The 7,523-nt window shown below is 33.5% G+C and overlaps 1 pseudogene; it reads right to left on the bottom strand.

Annotated features, from left to right (window-relative positions):
* Positions 1-487: 487 nt before the first annotated feature.
* On the bottom strand, positions 488-1,149 carry LOC149566007 (E3 ubiquitin-protein ligase RGLG5 pseudogene; annotated as a pseudogene).
* Positions 1,150-7,523: the final 6,374 nt, after the last annotated feature.

The raw sequence follows: 7,523 nt of genomic DNA, 5'->3' as shown, positions 1-7,523 counted from the left end.
CTCTCAAGTCTCCTTTCTCTAAAATGTAAAAGATAACATAGACCTCATTACATGTTGCATAAAAATTACTATCTAAAAGAAAATTGGAATTCCCTTCCTTGCATTAGATTTTAAAAACAAGATTTCCCCCTTTTCCTAACACAAAGTTCAGAAAAATAACAAAGCTTTTCTCTTCTATAGCACAAAGTTTGATTTCTTTCCCCTTTTGATCAATTGGAAAACTTGAACCCCCCTTTTCCTTCCTACCCCTATTTAACACTCTCCTCCCCCTATATTATTTTAGTTACCCGTATAACTGATTCTTGGAATCTTCGTTTCTCTTTGTCTCATTGAACCCTAATTATTTTTAAGACCTTTTAGTTGTAGACCAAGGTTTTTCTATTATGTTAAAATGTGCAAAAATGTCTTTGGATAGGTGGAAAATTATGACATAGACAGTAAAATAGGAAACTCTTGGAATATGTGGAGCACCTTAAGGAGCTTGAAACTAAAAATTAGTGGGGTGAGAATATGTTTGCCTAGTAGCATCATGTTGAATTACTAGCAAGGGAGGTGATAATGGAAATACTTATGGAGCTTTACCCACTGGATGACCCAAAATTTGGAGCTCTTGTATTACCTTGTGCTAAAATGAAATCTCGATAAGTGCAACCAGTGCAAATGCTACCTCTTTCTTAGATGTAGACATATTCTTTGACATAATATTTGTTAAGTTGGAAAATTGAAGATTATCAAATACTCGTTGGGGATATTATCATCAAATTATTGCATTTCTTCCCATGGTCCATCTCCAATCCAACTGACACTATTGATAAATGATATTTACTTTCTGCCACTATAGCATCAATTTTTTTCGTTCTTGTGGGCTGAAGGGTCCACTTTGTGTATCACTACTCCTAGTCCCCTATCCATCAGCAAAAATGACAAGGACATGATATTATCCACCACTCTTCTCCATAATACCCATCGCAATATCAATAATTGGAGCAAAGGATGTTGGTTCAACTAGTCCCAAATGTGGAACAGTCTCCCCATACCATATAAGAGCCTTTTCAAACCCATAGCAAGGCCAAAAATCTAGAAAAAGATGAGCACTAAATGGTCATGCATAGATGCATCACCAAAACCAAACTAGGGGATTGATGACATATATATTCCAACTTATCCTTACACCAAATTGGAATCTTCACTAAGAAAAATTAATGATGGAGGCATTAGGTCTCTAAGTGAGGAGTTTTCTATTATTAATATGCAAACATTTTGTTAGTGAACTAATGTGCATTATCTCTTTGATTAATAACATCCCTTTTTTCTCCATATTAGGTTCATCCCATTTTAATAATGGCCAAATTTCAGCTTCACCTCAAAGAATCCTAAGCTGGCACATAGTATCTATATAGTTTGACTTTTAAATCATGACCATAAATGGGAACCATATATGTATAATAGTCCATTAAGCACCTCCAAATTCCCATACTTTGTTTACCATGTCTACGGTTGGGATATCGGGCCAAACTAAGATTTCCATGTTACACTTGTGGTAGAATTTAGTTGTCATTCAAAAACCTTGGCTATTTTTGGCACATCTTCTTATGCATTATCAGGGAAGACCCACATTAATTGGAAAAGATATTTCAAACCTTTTTTAATGCTTCATACTAATGACAGGGGAGAAATCAATAGTCTCTCAGTGATCAACCCATAAAATGCATTAGTTATGTAGATCAACAGACACCTTAATGATTGTTGAGAAATCATATATTGAAACTCGGTGCAAAACATATCATGAATTATTCTTATTCATGGTCACAAATATTTATACAACATTTATTTAAACAATCACCCTCTTGATTATGGTCTCAATGAACCCATTCAAGAATTTGATAGATTTATTAACCCTTCATCATGTTTCTTGCTAATTTGGATTGAACTTGATCAATCAAGCTGATTACTACATGATATATGGCTCTAATGATTTTATCGTACCTAAGTACTATCGTCCATGTTTCCTAATATGAAACCCAATTGCCTTAGATTTTCTCCCTTTTATGTACCCTTAGAAAGTAAAGCTTAGGGGAATCATAGAATGATATTTTTTTTCATTTAGAAACACCTATAAATTTTCCTTTTTCATAGCCTTAGTGATTATCACAAATGTGGTGAGTTCAACATCAAAATCCATGACTTTGAAGATGAGTTTGAAGTTTAGAATTTTACCATTGATTTGAATTTGGAGACCCAAACTAAGTCTCAAAATCAAGTATAGCCAGGAACCTGAACTAACCAGTGAATTAATCTCAGTGCTCTTGAACCATTTGAAACTACATTATGGGAGTATCTGAACTAGTTGAATCGATCAAATCTACACTTTAGAACTTGCACTATGAGCTTTTAGATTGTTGAACTAGCGAATCATCAAACCAATTCAAACTACTTTGAACCTTAGTTCAAAGAGGGTCAATACCTTACACTGAGAATTTCAAATACTTGATCTACATTGGGTACCAACAATATGTTGAGAGAGAAAGTTGCAGAAAAGGAAATTAGACTAGAGCATGTGATCACTAAAGAGAAAATTGCAAATATATTCACTAAGCCTCTTCCCAAAGAGACTTTTGAGTATTTGTGAAGTATGCTTGGGGTTATACCCCTTCGTAGATCAGAGTAGAAGATGCAAGACTGCATCAATCTAGTGTAATAGAGAACCATTGTTGTTTGGATTGAATGATGATGCTTCCTGTATGGGAGAGTACCTATGATGGACAAAGTCATCTAGGACTCTTGTTGGGTGTTATTTTGAACAGTGTCTTTAGACACTTAATTTAAGTAAGAATTAGTTGTTGCAGAGTTCGATGCAGTAAATTTGGTTGATGAATCCTCTGACATTGATGTTAATGGGGGAGAAGTATTGCATAAAAAACATCATGAACAATATGACCATCGGAGAAGTTCAGCATGAGCACAACATGGAATGATAGTTTGACAAAAAATCACATCAAGGTATATCAATAAGGGAGAATGATTAATAAAGAGGATTTGAAAATATGATGAACAGTTTTTTGTTGGTATTCTTGGAACTAGATGTTTTTTAATCTATGTTGCCATCAATGCCAAAGGGGGAGATTTTTGCAAGCATGAATGCTGATGATATTCCTATGGGGGAGTATTGCAAATATGTTTCTATAATGATATATTGCATTCATGATTGATTTTGTCATTGATGTTAACATAGCAATTTTTTGTGGTATATGATAGAAGAACAATGAAAAGATCAAGTTGGTACAGACAACTAGTTGAGTATTATAACTATCTGAGGTTATGAGAAATACTTTGAGTATCTAGTATATGTATTTAACTTTGGAACAAGAAATGATAAGTCTAGAAGAAGTTATGTAAGTGTTGGTGATGTCCATTCTAAGATAGCGTTTACAAAGGCATGTTCTAGTAAACTTGTTATATCTCTTAGTAGAGTTGATATTCTAAGAATTGAGGCTGAGGACATGTAGAAGACATGTTGATGATAACACAACTAAGTTTTCTAGTCATAATATTGCATGTACAAAAAGTTATTCAAGTTGCAAGGAAACAGATTTATGTTGTTAGTGTAACATGTTCTTAATTGGTCCTATAATAATTAATTAAAAAGGTCTAACAACTAACTCAAGAAATTTTTTTGAGGACTCAGTATAAAGGAACAACAATTTCCTTTATTAGGTATGACATGGAAAAGTAATTTGTAAGTAGTACAAGTGCAAAATGTGAAGTTAAGCATAGTAGAGTGGAAGCAAAGGAAACTTCATTACTGAGGTTTTTCTGAGTGATCCAAGGTTTGATATTTGGATCCAAAGTTCATGACCTAGTCTACAAGGTTTGACTATGTTTGGTTCAGTTGACAGAACAAAGGAAAGAAGAACATAATAGTAAATTATATGTTTGAGTAGTGATCTCTTCTTGTAGTTGAAATTTCACATTTAGGTAGTGGGCTCATCTTGCATACATTATAGTACCCCTAATAGGGACTCTATGTAATAGACTCCTAAAAGGGTCCACCCTCTAACAAGGAATATTTATATTAGTACATCATCTTGTGGGCATCAATCCCACTAGGGTTTTCCCTCTAATCAAGGGTCTCACTAGTCACCATATCTGGTGTAATTGTCTATGTTCATCTTACTGTGATTGTTGTTTACTTTGGTTGAATGGTTAAGTTTGTTTAAAGAAGATAAATGTTTTAATTCTCAGATAACTAATTCACACCCTCCCTCCCCCCTAGTTATTGTGGTGGACTATTGTTTCTAACAAACTAGGGGTAGGAACTACAATTTTGACTTGTAATATATATTTAACACATGTAATGTTTAGCTAAAATATGTAATTTTTTTTTCTTTATTTTTAGTTCTTGATCTACTATTTTTTTATTGTATTAGCATTAATCAATAAAAAAATTTGAAAAAGACATTCAAAATAAGAAATTGTACTACTATATTGGAGCAATAACACATGGTTCCACAAAAAAATTTCCCTTCTATTTTTCTCCAAATTATTTTTATTAATAATTTTATTTTAGAATCTTTTCTAATATAACTACTCAAAAGATAAATAAGATTGTGCAAGACTATCTTTGAGCTTTTGGAGATGACCATCATGGGTTTCACAGAGTCATTTGGAAGTATTGTTGCCTTCCCAGGTAGTCTGGAGGTTTAAGCCTCTTGTCTACTCAAAAGAAGGGTTTGGATCAATATGCCAAATTAGTTATTTGTTCCCTTATTTGTGACAAAATGTGCAAGTGGAGGAGATAAAAATTAGGAAAAACTTGCATACAAAAGAATATCAAACCTATAGAATCATGAAAAACAATCATATCCTAAAATAAGATAAATTAAGATAAAGTGCACAAAAGAAAGAAAATAAATTCAAACACTATCTCAATTTGACTCTCATGTCCTTTATTTCTATAGAAGTTAAGAAAACCAACTTCATAGTTTGCCAAGAACACTTGCATGCAAAATAACCTGTTGCTGGAAGGAAACCAAAGAGGAAAAAGTGAAGCTTGGAAATCTCAGTGGAGTGAGAGAAAAATGTATTCCAAGATGTAAACAACAATAATTAGAAAATTTCAACCTTAAAGGTGAAAAAAACCCTAAAAAGGAAAAAAATCTAGACTATGCATTATGGTTAGAAAAGAAGTTTCAAAGAAAACTAAATGAAAATATATTAGGTGATATAGCACTAATAAAAGTTGCATTGGAAACTAAGGTTGAGGGTGTGAAGAAGATACTTGAGAGCATATTCTCATTGTACACTAAATTGTGTAATCCAACACTCTTTACCGAAGAAAACCAAAAGTCACATTTTGAGCTTGGAGAGCCAAATCAATTCATTAGGTGCAAAATTACCTATGAATATAGCTCAAAGTGAAAAGCACTTTAGAACATTGATTAAACCTAGAGTCAGTTAGCTACATTGTTAGTAGATGAGGCCAACATAAGGGCCAAACTAATTAGCATCTAGATCACTTTAACCCCTCATATAGAAATTTTGCACAAGGAACTAGGCTATGTTGAAATCCTAATGAACAAAGACCAAAATCTTTCTACACTAGATGGTCTAGTCCACCTTGCTACTGAGCTAGCTATCCAAATCAAGTCATTGGATGTAGCATGTGAGAATTAGGATACAGGTCTCAAGATAATCTTAGATGTCCATGAATCATTTTTGGACAAACACACTATAAGTGTATAGCCCATTGACATAATTTTAAAAAATGGGGAGAAATAAAGGAGAGAATTTGGGGAAGAATAAGATAATTAGGGAGGGTAAGCAAAAGGGAGATATAAGCAGAGTATGAGAAAGGGGGAGAAATAAAGAGAGAGAAAAGGATAGAGTAAAGACATAGTAAGCTAAGGGGGAGAAAGAACAAAACAACATGAAGTCAAAGAGTATTAGTTGAGGAATATTTACTCATTAGGAGTACATAATTTTGGATACTAAATAGACCTATCAACTCAGGGCCAGTTATCAAATTTTGAGGTTTACAAGTTGTTAAAAAATCTTGAAATTTTAAAGTTTTGTATATAAGCTGAGTTAGAGATATGTTATGATTGTGTGATTAAGGATATTAATGGATACTCAAATTTTATTGACACTCATGTCAAAGGGGGAGATTTTTAATCTTAGATTGGTTTTGATAAGTGAGTATCAACACACTTAAGTTATTTACTTAGTTCATTTCAAACAACTAGTACATGCTGATCACAATGTGTATATTATAGAGTTTGTCGAGTTCATAGTCAGTGACAAGCCACTCATGTGCCAAGTCACTCAAGTGTCAACTACTCAGATTGGAACTACATGTTGAGTCCTCTAGTGATCTACCTTGACTATTGAACCCAGTAGGGCAGCCCCTAGTAGGTGGGCGAGAGTAGCCTAAGCAGAAAGTGTATGTCGAGTGATTTAGGAGATAAGAAAATAGTGGATGTCAAGTAATATAGGTGTCGAGTCACAATAGAAAGATTAGTGTATGTTACACATCAGAGACTTCAGGTGTTGAGTAAGATAGTTTTGACATATTTGTTTGTAAAGGCACAAACAATTGTGTAAACTATTTTTGAGCTAACTTAAGGATGAATTATGAAATTTTGGAGATAAGGATGAACCTTAAGTTGGATTCTCAATGCAATTACATATAACCAATAAGAAAATGGGAAGGATTAAGTGGAAAAATGGATGAATCTCAGCCATAGATTCATACCTAACCCTAAGTCACCAAAGTCTTCTTAAGGAGGACAAACCAAAAACTCTCTGGAAAGTGTGTAAGGTGTTGAAGTAGAGTATAGAGAAGTTTGCATGTACAAATAGAGTATTCATGGTGGATAAGGATTTATGAAGTGAGATTACATTACAAAATTAGTTAGAGCAGAGTAGAGGAAAGAAGATAGTATACAACAAAGAGACATCTAATCAAGAAGGATCAAGAAGACATTAGTTTAGAGGTGATTTGTTATCAGGAAAACAAGTGCTAACCTCAAGATCAATGCTAATACATTTTAACAAGTGATTTTAGTCAAAATCTCTTAACAGAGTAGTCCTAATAGGCTATATTGAAATCCTCTAACAAGATGCTTAATTAATTGTGAGTTAAAGTCCTTTAGTAAGGCACACCTCTAATAGGGTGTTGAAATCTTTTAATAGGGTGAGACCTAATCTTCTTTGTAAGCCTTTAACAGGGTAGATCATTTCCCATGATCAAAACATTGTAACCTTAATTGGATACACTTTATTATTACAGTAGTGAAGATTTTTGGGTGTCATCCGCACCCTTGTTTTACCGTCTCACTTGGAGGGTTTCTAGGAAATCATATATGGTATTATATGTGTGTGAATGTTTACTTGCTTACATGATTTAGATGTATGTGCTTTACATGTTATTCAGCTTACACATTGAATGTATGAGATGAATGTGTGCTGAAAGTTTTATGGGTCCAAGTTTAAACTATTGATTACCCCCTCTCAGAAGTTTACCT

The sequence above is a fragment of the Cupressus sempervirens genome, chromosome 3, assembly GCF_028749045.1.
Source record: "Cupressus sempervirens isolate cs-2001-9-10 chromosome 3, ASM2874904v1, whole genome shotgun sequence".
Lineage (NCBI taxonomy): Eukaryota > Viridiplantae > Streptophyta > Pinopsida > Cupressales > Cupressaceae > Cupressus > Cupressus sempervirens.
The sequence above is the reverse complement of the archived record's forward strand: the minus strand, read 5'-3'. Positions and strand labels throughout refer to the sequence as shown.